Below are 15,952 nucleotides of genomic sequence, written 5' to 3'. Positions count from 1 at the left end.
TGATGTGATGGGATGCTGATGACGTGGCTGTATTTGGATTTTGAGGCGTTTTTTTAAGACTTTCGGAGTTTCGGTTAGTTGTTTTTTGGAAATGCGTGAAATAATATGGTGTGTTTTGGTGAAACAATATTTCAATAGTTTCTGGTTAAGTTGTGTTACTAGAAGTAATGAAAAGCATAATAAACAACATAAACACTTATTTCATAATGACATAACTTCAAAATTTTTTTCAAGACATCTTCACTTTTATACTCTCAAAAACATTAAATAATAATTACTATTTTAATACTTATCATCAAACTCATATCAAATGTAACTATATTCATAAGTACTTAGGATGCATTTTTGAAATAACAATAGATCTCTCCGAGAGCCTACGCTTGTAACGGATGTCGAGTGATTAAGAAATAACTTATTATATTTAACCCAGACATGCCCTGTCATGTTCTGTTTGTTAATTTAGAAGCCAACACTAATGACTAAGTGAGTTGCCTTTTCTTTATTGGGAAGTAATTAATTAATATTTTTACTCTTATAACTTTCAATTGATTGAGTGAATACGTCATTAAAATGCCGATGTTTTTCGAGTTTCGAACTCGAGGTCGTTCCCATCCCTAGTGTTAAGAGTTCGTTTTAAAATGAAGGACGATATTGTGAACCGGTTGTTTACCTTTCAGTTCTACTCGTAAAAGTCGGCTAGGGAAATTGGTTGCTCGTAAACTTGGCTATTCCTATCTTTAAACCAGACTTGTTCACACTACATGTGGCTACCAGACGCTCTAGGGCCGATTAGCGCTCCCTCCTCCCTCCTATTTTAGGTATATAGTACGACACATCTACCATCTATGTTAAGTATACCAAAATAAATCCCGTATCAGAAAGCAGGACCGCGAAACGAGTCCTAACGAACTTAAATAATGTTTTTTTAATTCTTTTTCTATACTGGCAAGACAGCATGTCGGCGCACGAGTGTTGCCTTGGGCGATTTGGGCATTTTTTTTCTTCCATACGAGTTGCGTTCGCTCAAGCTTGTTCTTGCGCGTAATGGCTTCATTATATTCACTCGGAATCTCAGGAAAGAAACTCGGGGGAGTTGGGGGCCGAGAGCAAAAACCTGACATAATACCGCTAGAAGGAAACTTGTGTACAAATGTAGATTATTCTCAGTTATGAAATTATTCATAAATACAGTTCAACAGTTTGAAAATTATGATCATTTCAAATGGTATTTCTCTAAAGCTCAATTATTCAATTTAGTTTTATCCTTTGCTAAGATGAGATGCGTTGTTCTGTTCTAATTGTTTTGCTCAAGGCTTTTTCACTTTTAGGAAATATTGGAAGATTTAGTAGCTGCATAATGATACCCCAATCGAGATCGCTCCGGTAATCGTTCCTGAGTTATTACGCAATTACGTGCTCAGTTTCGTGTATTTTTAAACGGCTCTTGTGTTGCAATTTTTTCGGATGAGTTGATTCTGTGATCGTAACATGGTTCTGAATTCCGGTGGCTTTTTAATGATTTACATAAAATTTTATTGATTCAAGTACTTTGCATCAAGTGGGTGGGATTCAAAGTTTTCTCAGTAGTATAATAAGCAACACGAACTTGTCACAGCTTATAAAAAACTAAAAATTTTTTGAAACAGACCTAATCAAGCATTCTAATTAGTTGTAGCATAAAACTCAGATTGCAACCTAACCCGAAAAATACCAGATAAAACGACCATACGCTTCATAAAATAAACCTTAACATATTTACCTCATACAAGTAATATTTTTGAAACATACCGTGAGAAAGCTTTGTAACAAGGAAAGAGAGATAAGTTAATTATCGATACATTGTCTTCTCTCTATTTTATTGTGAAGGTGCTCTATTGTATCTTTATTGTAATATGGACAGACGAAGCCGCCATAAAAGTTGTTTAAAGGCCTTTGAAGTTCCTGTTAATCCTTGTGATAGTGGTTGAGCGTTGCATTGTTATATTATTGTGTAATAAGGTAACATATTTTGTTATATGTATATAGGAGTAGGATTTGGTAGTGGTTTTATTTGGGGAATATTATATTTATTCATTTTATTTTTAGCCGTGATTGTTCTATTAGTGGGCAAAGGCCTCTCTACCCTCCTTCCACTCCTCTCGGTGCAGAGCTTTCTGCGGCCAATCTTTGTCATAGGTATCAAGTTCGTTTCGCCATCTCCTTCTGGGCCTGCCTGGCCTGGTCTATTGACGTTAAGTGGATTCTACTCAGTAATAAGCATTCAATATTCTATATTCACTATAAATTAATATTGGGTAAAATCTTCTTAGTTCAGTGATACATATCAAGTCCCCTTTGTCTTAAGTCAGTAACTTAATCTACGATTCCCTATAGCTCTTCACGTAATGCATGTTGTTTTCTTTTTCGGATTCCCTAGTGGCTAGCACCTTCCAATTAAATAACTCCCGATTCTCAATAAAATCATAGCAATAATGTCTATTACATCAATCATCCCAAGCCGCGGGCTTCACTTTATTAAGACTCATATAAAACTATTATTCACAATCATGATTCAATTTACAACCATTCATTTACGCATAATAATTCTTATAGAACTATTAATGTTTCAAGTTTAACGTATAAAACAAAACGAGAAGGGCCTCACTCGGACCACTAAAGACAGATTTTTATTGCAGATTACGGTGTAACTAACGACTGTTCACAGTCTTTTATTCTTGGCGAACAAAAACAACATTAATCTGAGCACAACGTGGTGTTTATCTCTATTCAGCCATTGAAAAGGTGCAATAAATATAGTAAGCACACGTCGAGCAATTGAAATGTACACTACTTAATAATCGCCGGCATGCAACGCCGGTACACGACCACGCTCCGTGTGGCCGGCTCGCTCTACCCTACGATTTTATCGATAACCAACAATTTTTGTTTCCCATCACTTTTACAATATCAGAAAAAAAGTATCGATATTTTCTTTTTTGTACGTTTCCCATCACTATTCCGTTTGACGACTGTGAGATGTGGTTTTAGAAACCCAATAGGTTGATTAGGCATGATTGTTAGTCTTTCTTTTAATCATGTCGCTATTATAAAATTTCTTGTTAACTTGACCTTATTGTGAAACGTATAGATAAAAATGCTTCACAATGATACAGCGTGATGGAAACGGAATGTTGCTACGTACACTTACAGACATTGTTACGTATTATTATAAAAAAGTTCTTCAAACGATTTTTTAAGTCGGAAATAATACATTTGAGCGTCAATCACTTTTAAAATAATTGATTTAGTTTGCATACGTAATAGCCATTGAAAACATAAAACACATTTCAAAAACAAAACAATGATATCACTGTCAACAAATAGAACGCTTGTAGCCATATAGTAATAAAGAAAAAAAAAATGGCAAAATACGAAAACAGAATGTCAATTCGCCGTTTAAAATTCCGCACTAGTGTCACTCCGAATGCAATCGATTTATTCGATTATCGAATAACGTCACGTGTGGTCGAAAGATCGTATGCATCGATATCTCGCGCGAATACGTCCGATGACAACGCCAGAGCTAGTTCGTTCCCGCCATATTTACTGTGTCGAACGTTAAATATCATGGAGTATAGTTATTATGGAGTAGTATTTACTCTGTGATGAGATAAACAACTAAAACAAAACTGTGGAATGCGCTATCGTCATATTTCAGAACTAATACGACCTACAAACCTTCAAGAAAAGAGCGTCAATCACTTTTAAAATAATTGATTTAGTTTGCATACGTAATAGCCATGCAAAACATAAAACACATTTCAAAAACAAAACAATGATATCACTGTCAACAAATAGAACACTTGTAGCCATATAGTAATAAAGAAAAAAACAAAATACGAATACAGAATGTCAATTCGTCGTTTAAAATTCCGCACTAGTGTCACTCCGAATGCAATCGATTCATTCGATTATCGAATAACGTCACGTGTGGTCGAAAGATCGTATGCATCGATATCTCGCGCGAATACGTCCGATGACAACGCCAGAACTAGTTCGTTCCCGCCATATTTACTGTATCGAACGTAAATATCATGGAGTATAGTTTATAATGCAGTAGTATTTACTTTGTGATGAGATAAACAACTACAACAAAACTGTGGAATGAGCTATCGTCGTATTTCCGAACTGATACGACCATCTAACCTTCAAGAAAAGAGCGTACTCCTTTTTAAAAGACTGGCAACGCACCTGTGAGACCTCTCTGGTTTTGAGAGTGTCCATGGGCGGCGCTGATCGCTTACCATCAGGCGACCCATATGCTTGTTTGCCCCCTATTCCATGAAAAAAAAATCAAAATTAAAAAGTACTTCAATTATTCGGCTTATTCATGGCAATTATTAGAAAAGAAAAGCTCTACTAGTTTCGTAGTTATACGCAAATACATTATCTAGATAACGCTACCTGTAGTAAGAGGCCTACACCTTATTTACTTTGTCTGTCAGTTATTTTGTACCTAAGTACGGCGGCGACTTTTAAAACTAATCAACCAGTAGTGCAAGTAAAATCTCCGTGAGTTTTAAACTCCTGCTGTATTTGTCTCTGTTGCCTACAATGGCACATCCATTTTAACACATTTTCGCATAAAGATCTCTACTCCATATTTCTATACTCCATGGTGTTAAGATTTATAATATAAAGCGGTACGTATATCGAGCGCATATTGCGGTTTATTAGTGGTGGGACATGATTTAGTGTTTTGTAAGTAATTGAGGTACAACTAGTGATGTAGTGCTTTTTAATTATCCGATTAATTATCTAGGTATAACGCTTATTATAAATTTAAAATGAGTTTTTGCTTGAGCGGTCGGATTAGTGCAACGTCACGCCTTTTATCCCCGAAGGGGTAGGCAGAGGTGCACATTACGGCTAATGCCGCTATACAATGTACACCCACTTTTCACCATTTATGGTATAAGTCCCATGTAATAGGGGGTGAGCCTATTGCCATATATGGGGCACATTTCCAGACTCCGAGCTACTACTGAGAAATTTTCGAAAAACCGAAAACAGCCCAGCAATACTTTGCCCGACCCGGTATTCGAACCCGAGACCCCTTGTCCGGCAGTCGCATTTGCGACCACTCAACCAACGAGGCAGTTAGAGGATTAGTTTGTGTTGATGGATATTAATTGTTGAAACACTTGAAACTACATGACTAGTTGAAGCTCGTTCATGCAGAAGTTATTAAAGGCGTAGGTTTTACTTACGTCGTTAGAATACCTAGCTAATTACTGAAAGTTTTATCTAGAATTGTGATCAGTGTAATAATCTACCATGCCTAGATAAACAACATAATTTTTGCAATAATTCACACTCGCTAAGCCTCTAGTTTAGCTATAAATTTTCCTATAATGTTGTTCATGTCTCCATCGGGTCTAAACTATTTGCATTTTTTATCCTCTAGCCGGTCCCTTGTCGCTTAGGCGCGATGTTACCGCTAGATGATGCTGGATAAAGCGGGTAGTATCAAGTTCCTGCTAAGATCTTAATCGTTAGATGTATTAGCGCGGCCATTGGAGGTTGGTCCAAGTTAGAAACGGGATTATAAGGTGTTATTTATTTTGCAGTAAGATGTTTTTTCGTTTTAGTGACGATGTGACTATTTTTATAGTGACAATGTGTGTGTTTTTTTTGTGAAACTTAGATTTTTTAAAGTAACAATGGAGCCTTAAAAAATCTTTGGTATTTGATGTTTGTTTAAAACAAAATGATTTTTAAAGAGGTAATTAGTAGTTAGGCCGTATTTTTATACTGCTTTTCACAATTTTTTTAAAGAATACAAACAGTGAAATGGAGTTATAAATAGTTAATACTTAGATACCTACTTACATAAGTTTCAAATTAAAGCATAAAATTATTTAAAGCTAATAATTTATTAGTGTGATTACTTTTGCTACTACCATACTTTCTGTACCCATTATCCACAAAATAAAACATCCCCGCTCCATCTCAACCCTGCAACCGCCAACCCTGGTCGCACATACACGCATCCTTAAACACTTATAAAGCATTGTGTTGGCATTTAATTAACCCTCGCAAGATTTATCGGAGTCACTCGCAAGCATGTCACTGTGATGTAGTACCCCAAGGTCCAAACTGATCTACCGGTTTCTCAAAATCGATTTCATATTGGGGTTAATTGAAGTAGGTATGTATATATAGAGTGATTAAAAAAAATGTTTATAATCGAACAGGTTAATAGTGTCGTAACTAACGATATCGATTAAAAATGTATCGAGTTTCGATTATTATAATCGATTTGTTTGTTGGTTTTGTTTAGTTTTTGTGTTGGTGTTCAGATGTCAGTTGTTTCTTTGATTGATTGTTTGTTTCGATTTTATGTCTAGCAATTAAGATACACGTGTTTATATTAAATTTTGCCACCACACCTAGTAAAATAAATTAAAATTCACTCAATTGAATGAGTAGAAAATTCTATTATTTGCATCATTTTATTACTTTTAGAACATAATAATTGATAGAAACACAAACCTATTAACATTTGTAATTTGAATTTGAATTAAAGTTGTTCATTGTTATTAAATTTGTTTCCTCAATTTCTACATGTTCAATATTCAATTTATAAATGTTCATTTGTAGAACATATTCATAATAAATTAACTTTAGTAGAAACTTGGTCCAAAATTACTCATTAATTATTTCTTCAATGTTCAATAAAACAAACAAATGAATAAGCGCAATACATCTTTAATCAGACCTACTAAGCTGTCTGACATCAAATTATTACATAAAAGAGACACATATCGTTTAAAAAAACTTTCCTAAAAAGTCTAATTACACTTCGCATATACCGACAAGATTAAGCCATCAGACATTTTGGCCACATCATTACAACTCCGTTGACATTCAGACCAAAAATCAACATCACATTAAAAAAAAACAAAATTGAAAATGTCAAAAAATCATCCCTCCTATAGTTGAGACGGCTTTATAAGGCTGGTGGTACACTGAGCGTTAAGGTTTTTTTTTATGAAACACGCCGTATACGAGCAGACGTATCACCTGATGGTAAGCAACCGCCGCCGCCTATGGACACTTGAAACACCAGAGGCGGTATAAGTGCGTTGCTGGCTTTTTGGGGGTTAGGAATTTAAGGGTTCGGGAATTGGGGATTGGGAAGGGGGAAATTGGGCCTCCGGTAACCTCACTCACACAACGCAGACGTTGTTTCACGTCGGTTTTCTGTGAGGCCGTGGTATCACTCCGGTCGAGCCGGCCCATTCGTGCCGAAGCATGGCTCTTCCACACTATAGTTGAGACGGCTTTATAAGGCTGGTGGTACACTGAGCGTTAAGGTTGGCGCACACTGATCCCGGCGGATAATTAAAGAGGCCAGTGGATGATAAATAACCAAGTGTCCGACTTTTTACCGCAGATGTCATTATCTCAGCCGACTCTATCAGCCGTCACTCGATTACGCAGATGTTTGTAGAGCTGATAATACCACTGCGGTGGCTATTTAATTTTTTTGAATGAGTTTTTGTTTTTGTAAATTAATTTTTGATTGGTTTTTGTAAGATGATATTATTATGGTGCATTAATTATTATTGATTGATTAGGAAATAACATGATATCATTAATTAATTAAACTGACTTGAAAAATATTAAAAATACCTACATTACAATTATAAAGTTAATCTCAATTAATCAAAAATCGAAAATATCTTATAAAATATGTACACTAATGATGTTGTTAAACAGCTCTATAGAGATATCAAACTGCATCCACAGCGTAGCGCATGAATAATCGAAAGGTTCAAGTTGATGAGAACGCGTGAGAGCTTTTTTGTCTTCACCGGTGCATACCCTGCAGGAAAAAATGCAGGACAAATAATTACCTACTACTGAGCGTAAAAAAATGTCCCATAATTGTAACCGTTGTTCTCGCTCGTTAATTTTTAACACGGATGACGTTTGTGGACACCGAGTCATTTTTAAATTTAAATTTTAACAATAATTTAAAATTTTAACATTTCACTTTTTAAATAATTCTACTCATTTTGTACTGAAAAAAATAAATGATACGTATTCAACTGTTAATGTGTTCGGAAATTATGATATTAATTTCAAAAGCTCAATTTCCTCGACACTCGATGCAATACAGAGATAAATATAGTAATCAGCGTTCAGTGTAAAAACAATAAATTACTTACCAAAAACGAATTTAAATAACATGTACAGACAATCAGAAATGACTCAAATATATTAAAAAACTCTATGTTTGGTGAAACCACTCTGTGCATTTAATCAAAAGTCATCAGTGTAAATATGTTTGACATTTTAAACTTTTTGTTAAAAGTTTAAAATTTTAACAATATTTTTAGCTTTGTTAATGAAATGAACGATTATAAATTCGTTGTTTTTTGTTCGCAGATGTTTGTGACTGGTTGCAATTTCTAGTGGTGAGTTAAATGTTGACTTTTTTTCTTAACTTTTTTTTTAATTTAACGATGTTTTAATTACTATATCTTTAAGTCATTAGTAGAAACAATTAACACTAGTCAGTAGAACATGAACTTAGAAGAACTGTTACAAATTGAACTACTCAATTATAGGTTCCCTTTTTTGAATTTTTTAATTGATTGCCAAGTGTTTTCTTTCCACCATTTTTTTATAATTTTTAGTACTATCGAGGTACTTGTCTGTGTGAAAATAAACTTGTTAATTATTTTATTATGAAATGTAAAAATTGTATATACATTTAGCAATCAAATAAATAAGTTATTAATGATTAGTTATAAGAAGCAGGTAGGTACTTAGACGGATATTTTTAAATAATTTTAAATGTATTTAATAACGTATACAGCCCACGTCTTTACCATATAATTGCTAACAGACTAATTATACTACTATTTTATACCATTTAACTATAAAATATTAGCAATAAATACACTGTAAGGCCTATTTAACGAGAATACAAATTGAGTTTTAACAAGTTTTTAAAATTTAACAAGATTGCGCTTAAGTTTTAAACGGTTTCATTTTTAAATTATTTTTTAAAGTCACGCGCAAAACCGCAACCTTGTATGTTCAGACGCTCATCATGCTACCCCAATATGACTAATGTATTTAATAGATTTTCGACCTTAAGTATTTTAAGATAAAGTTGAATATCATATAAATAGATTAAGGGTAACTTCATGTGCTGATGACCTTCTGTACTTTAAGAAAATATTTTTTATGTTAACACACGTCCATCAAAGTAATTTTCCTTTTATTTATGACTTCTACCTTATTAGCAACATAACCGTTAATTATAACGCGATCACAATTAGGGAGTAAGCAGGTGTCTAGCTGTTAAAATATCGGATGGTATCTACTTATTAAAACTAGTAAAATATTATTCAATGAAAAATTACTGCCGCGCAGCGTGTAGCGGGTCCGATTCCTGCACGGAGCAACCTTTTGTATGATCCATAAATTGTTGTTTCGGGTCTACGTGTCATGTGTATGTGAACTTGGTATGTTTGTAAACGCACCCACGACACATGATCAAATCCTTGTGCAACGTCATTTTTTTTAAACCTTTCAGATATTTTACTTAAAAAATTTTGATCACGAGTAAACCAACGTGCTAGCACTAAGTGATAAATAAAAATAACTTTATAAATACCATCGATTATGGTCGATTGATGGCTGTATTCAAGGAGTGGGCTCACACCATCAACATAACTTCAATTATAAGGTACTTTGTTCAAAGTAATTTTATTAATTTAATGCCATTTGATGGTTTTACACTTTTTACAGCGGTTTTGACTGCACCTGCCAGGGACCCGTAAGAGCATGTCGTAATAAATTTGATATTTTATTTAGTTTTCGACTTTTGATCGTGTCAGTGATCGAAAATGCGAGTGTAAAGTACTAGGTTCGTTTACTAGGTTGAGCAACGTATTAATATTATTTATTTTGGGAATTCTCAATTGTTATACACAAATAGGATTAGGCATTTTTCGAGTCATCCGATGAATTCTTCCGCCTTGGGCGAGGCGAGAGGGAGTGTGAAACTCTTACTGACTAAAACCCACCCTGTTTCAAAAATATTAATTCAGAATACAAGCAAGCACCAACTATTTTCTAACAAATTCCGATTAAACAAAACAACCACCCTATAACTTACACACAAACACAACAAAAATTACACGCACACATACAAACAAACATGCTTCTTACACACAACAAATCAATGTTTACACATCATAACTATAAAAGAAAGTTTAAAGTTTAAAATGTACAGTGTGTTGCAAAAAAAAACTGTAGAGGCTCATTTTAATTTGGTAAACAATGCAATAAAGAGGTGAGGTGCGTGACTCAAACAGCCTCTTACAATGTAACTCTGGTTTGTGAGTAAAAATACCTCAAAATGGAACTCTAGTGAAATTCATTATTAGTTACTGTGAGTTGGTTTTAGCGAAAACAATGAGAGTATTAAAGGTTATGGACTTATGGTGTACGTTTCTGTTTTGTGCAGTTCAATGTACTTTTGTTGTTTTTTTTTCGATTTGTTTTGAACTGGTTAGTAGTTTGTCAGAGGTCAGTGCTGTAGGCGGGACTGTAATATAGTTAATTTGCTTTTTATTTGACGTCAATTTTCTAGTAAACTATTGGTTTGTATTTTTATTACATGATTTCTTTTTATCTTTTCAATTCTTCAAAATAATTATGCTTTAAGTACATACCTACACACATAGGTATACCTCATCGGTTAAGGATACTTCTAATTAGTGCTTTAAGTCTTTCTAAACGTAAAAATAAATAAAAAACATGTTTTAATTTTCGTCTGGTTGTTCTAGCTTATCTATGAAATGACCGGACCGATTTTGATGGGACTTTTATTGTTAGGTAGCTGATATACCAACTGTGTGCACTAAGACTTAGGCTACTTCCATTAGTCACAAAGTCGAGCGATACCGCGGGCATCCGCTAATAAGTGAAATTAATCAATTTTTCCAAACCTCTAAACACCTAAATGAATTCACGAACATTTTAATGGAAGATTAGACATGTTGATGGTAGACATCAGTTTGTTTGTCTGTCCGTCTGTGTCGGGTGTATCTGTCCAAACATTTGTAATATACACGTCGATTTACATTTACACTGGAGTTCATTAAATGCGATTATTGGAAACTTGGGGCTATATTTAGTTTGTATGGACGGACATTGTAATCAGTAGCGTAGTTTTATGTACGGACAGTGTAATTATTTTATGTGTACGTACATATGTGCAGCGAGTGAGGCCGTAATAGGCACTGACTTAAAAAGTATGTGTTTTTTGAGAACTAGTGATGATAACTTTATTGTAACTTTCGTGAGACATACTAAATTGCCGCGTCGTGTGTCGCGGAATGCTGCTCATGAATACGAGTCTCTAGCATGGCTTTAAACTAGTCGAGTTCTACGTCAAATAAACACGTGAGTAAGCCGATAACATAATAATTAACTAGTGATGATATTTAAAATGTTTCTTATTATTATTTTCCCATACGTATCTGCAAAGGAAATGGTTTCTGTATTCAAATAAAACGTCATGACATTAACAACAATATCTTGATTTATTGAATTTACGAACCAAATGCTTAGCATTAATAGAATTATGTAAGCTTACATATCGCAAGTTGCTTGAGTAATCATTACTGTTTGGTACTCGGTTCCCAGGTTATAAACGGATGATAAAAAATCATTCAGTTAATATTGATTACATTCAAAAGGAAACTGTATGAACGAAAAAATGCTTTACCATGTGTAGATGTACTTACATAGAAAGAAAACGATGGATTGAGAGAGAAATAAATATTCTTTGACATCCGCTATCGCAATGAGGTGCTAACTTCTATGCAATCTAGATTTCCTTTAAGCTAGGGTTAATATTTTTTTTTGAAGGTAGTATGTTATCCCATTACTTCTCCCGTCTTGAGTGAAGCGAAATAGTGTTAGACTCTTACTGACTAAAAACCACCCCGTGCCCACTCCTGCATTTCGAGCCGGAGCCACGGTTAACCCGCTAGGCTTTTGCTACCCTAAATTCGTTTCAGAATGTAGGCATCAAAGCTTTTTGGAAACCACCACCTGCTCTTCAAACCACCAGGTCTGGAACTGGTGGTTCTTTTTCGGCCCAATCATACAATGTCCCACATTATTGTCATGAAATCCCACGACGTTTTTCAAAAATCCATCACATACTTACTATTTTTTTCCCATAAAACCAATAAAAAAGGTCTAATTCGAGGGAATTAGACCTTTTTTATTCCCATGTCGGGAGAGGTCCCGACATGGGAAATCAAAATATTTACTCACGATTCCTAAATATGTTTTTGTAATAGAATAATTTGAATAGAAAATCCGATAGTAGTAGGTATAGGAGATTTGTACGCACATACATACATACATCTAGTGTTGTAATCCAGTAACAAATGATCAGACTTGTGTACTAACCACGCATGAGATTTAAGGCGAAGTTTCTACTAAATACTACTAACTAATACCCGCGGCATCTCTCGCGTGGATAACGGAATTTTGAGATTAATAAAAGTAGCTTATGTTACTCCTTAGTATATCAGCTATCTGCCAATAAAAGTCCTATCAAAATCGGTCCGGCCATTTCAGAGATTAGCCAGAACAAACAAACAGACAAAACTTATAAACATGTTTTCTTTTAATTTTTAACTAAAACTGTACATAAACCGCAGATCTCATCATTATTTTTTTAAAATATCGAATATTTCTCATTTTTAAAAACCAACAACCGCTTAAATGTTAAATCCAATTTCCCATATATATAATAAATGTTTATTCAGAGATGTAAATGGACAAAAATTATATATTATAATATATTATTATTAATTTATTCCATATCAAAGCACCATCCCCTTAATCAGGTACCCGAGTTCGGTATGCGCAAGAGCAACCGCTAGAACCGTTTCTAAGAATCCAGATAAAAACCGGCGACACTCAATTTATCGTGTTTTTTTTTAAACTATTTACATACGTTTATGTACGATCATTTGTAAAATAACTTACAGCCAATACTTTATTGGATTATTTCGTTAGATGTGACTTAAGCTAGAGTTAAGTTTAAATTGTATAAAATGTTTAGGCATTTGTCGCTGTCATATAGTTTTTAGGCCGGTTTGACTAGACTTTTTTTTATATAGTTGCGTCGTTTGTCAGTGGTCACAAGTATGACTGCCGGATAAGGAGTCGCGGGTTCGATTCCCGGGTTTTTTACGGTTTTTCCAAGATTTCTCAATAGTAACCCGCTAAATTCCTAACCCCCAAAAGGCTGGCAACGCACTTGTAACGCCTCTAGTGTTTCAAGTGTCCATGGGCAGCGGCGACTGCTTACCATCAGGTGATCCGTCTGCTCATTTATCGGCTTATTCCACAAAAAAGCACGGAGTCGGTATTTGGGCCCAGTATATGGCAATAGGCTCACCTCCTATTACATGGGACTTATAACACAAATGGTGAAAAGTGGGTGTACACTGTACAGTGGCATTACGTGCCGTAATTTGCACTTCTGCCTAACACTTGGGGCTAAAAGGCACAAACGTTTTAAAAAATGTGACTTAAGTCTTTGACTGCCAATAGAAAACTGTTGAAGGCAAATCCTCCGCTAACGTCGGTCACCAGTGACCACCACGGCGTTCAATGTGTTAAGCTAAACTTAAAGTTAAGTTGTATATAATGTTTAGGCATTTGTAGCCTGTCATATAGTGTATAGTCCGGTTTGACTGGACATTTTTTCATAAGGTTTGTCTTTGATGAATTGAATCTAGAATTGTGTTTGTGTCGTGTGACGGTTTTGAAATGACAATGTATTTATTGATGATCTTGTTTTTGATCTTGCGATTGCGATTAATAGATATGTAAACGCGTTTTATTGTTGAACGTTAAGGAGTTTGGTCAATGTACTGATGATTTTGTAAGAGTTACAAGTTTTATTTATATAAGTATAAGCTATATTTGTATAAAGGGGCATTCATGGGTACTGGACATTACTCAGTTGAGCAGCTAACTTATTGATAAACTTAAAAATAAATATAGTATTATCTCTTGCTCTTTTTCCAACGTTTTCAATATTGAAACGAATTTAGGGTAAGTAAAATCATAAGATTTTACTACCCTAAATTCGTTTCAATGTAGGTATCAAAGCTTGGTGGAAAATGGGAAAATTTTAGGACCAACCAATAATATCACATGCTACAAACATTATGAAAATCTACCTTTTTGTAATAAATAACTTGGCAAGCCCTGTCATGCTTCCATTGATGTTATAATTAACAGTTTTTAAACTGTTCGCTAGCGTGACTAGTTGACTACTCCAGTAGTTGTCTGCAATTAGATGTAAGGTTGGCACGTCGTTTGCCGTTTATACGAGCTTTAATTTATTTTCAATTGTCTTGATGCTTGTCTGTATGTAGTTAAATATTTTGAAGAACTAATTTGTTGTTTTTAAATAAGCTTTATGTGTCGTGGGTGCGTTTACAAACATACAATTTCACATGCATATTACATCCAGACCTGAAACAACAATTTGTGGATCACACAAAGAGTTATTCCGTGCGGGAATCGAACCCGCTACACGTAGCACAGCAGCCAGTTGCCCAGCCACCGCGCCGACCGTGCAAATTCTTAATTTATTAAATAACAATACATATTATTATATAACTTACTGATGAGTGAGACTCATAAACATCGACTTTTTAATATATGAAGATGAAACAAAAACTTGAATACTTGGAGAATCATGATACTTCTATAATCCTGAAATTCGTGACTCCTTAAAACTTAAAACTAAGACATCAAACCTGAGATGAATAGTTGAGCAGTTATATTCACGACCACTAAACAGAGGAAGTAATCAGATAACACAATCCTAAAGTATGTCATCAACATTAATATTGTGGTGACACACGGTGGCAGTAGATACTCTGATGGAACGTGTCCCAGTCGAGATAGGAACCTGGGACCTTTGACATGAAGGCCGCAAAGTCGACAATGTTTTCTGTATTTCCTTATCGGCTTGGCCTTATATTTTTATTTTCTGTCATAACATATTATTTTATTCAATTAGGTTAAAGTTTTATTTATTGTTATCGATCGTTTAATTCTTTAGGTACCTATATTTTATTTATATATTTAACGAGCTGACTTTTCTTTTTCTCACCTTTTAAACCTTTCTTAGACTTCCACAAATAATTCAAGACCAAAATTTGCCAAATCGGTTTAACAGTTTTCCAGTTTTAGACCCGAGCGACACTAACAAACAGCAATTGATTTTTATATATCTTAGACTGTACCATTACCGAAAAACGTTTTTCGGGAGCGTTCTGTTAAGGTACGCCCTCAGGTCCGCATCGTACGCATCGCACGCACCGAACGAAACGGATTTTGTCTTGTATGAAAACTCATACAATTGCGTCCACTGATCCGCATCGTACGGACCGCATCATCAGCAATGCCTACATGCGATGCGTACTATGCGTACGATACGGGCCTGTGGACGCTTACCTTAAACAACCTGTATAACATTTTTTCTATCCATAGAGCTGCCCTACAGTTTGTGGTTTCACAGTTCACGCTCACTTAGAAACTAGAAATAAAAGAACGTGATAACCGCAAGCTGAGGTGCGCACGCGCCTCGTAATTTGTATTGTGCGGTTTCAACTCGAGTGAGAGTAATAGAGATCAAAATGTGAATCGATTTGTTTCATATCAATCGATATTGTGATTGTGATTCGATCATTTTGTTTGCGCAAGAGTGTTTTAGTTTTGTAGTGTTTGTTTGTTTTGTGTAAGGCTTTGTATTTCTTTTAGAGATGACGTTTTTAGGTACTACATTTTTCTCCGGTTATGATATTTGATATTTAATTCAGTGATAGCTGGTTATAGT

The 15,952-nt window shown here is 34.8% G+C and overlaps 1 protein-coding gene across 5 annotated transcripts in view; it reads left to right on the top strand.

Annotated features, from left to right (window-relative positions):
• The window catches only part of LOC118280610 (zinc finger protein GLI4), a 104,459-nt gene that overhangs the window by 17,967 nt on the left and 70,540 nt on the right, over window positions 1-15,952 (top strand). For 4 of the 5 annotated variants that reach the window (XM_035600808.2, XM_035600807.2, XM_035600806.2 and 1 more), the window contains exon 2: window positions 8,437-8,465. The exons of the other annotated variant lie outside the window; for it this stretch is intronic. The gene's annotated coding sequence lies outside the window, so the exon portion shown is untranslated. The remainder of the gene's footprint in view (window positions 1-8,436; window positions 8,466-15,952) is intronic. 5 annotated transcript variants of the gene reach the window in all.

The sequence above is a fragment of the Spodoptera frugiperda genome, chromosome 16 (assembly GCF_023101765.2).
Source record: "Spodoptera frugiperda isolate SF20-4 chromosome 16, AGI-APGP_CSIRO_Sfru_2.0, whole genome shotgun sequence".
NCBI lineage: Eukaryota > Metazoa > Arthropoda > Insecta > Lepidoptera > Noctuidae > Spodoptera > Spodoptera frugiperda.
This window is presented reverse-complemented; position numbering and strand designations above follow the sequence as displayed.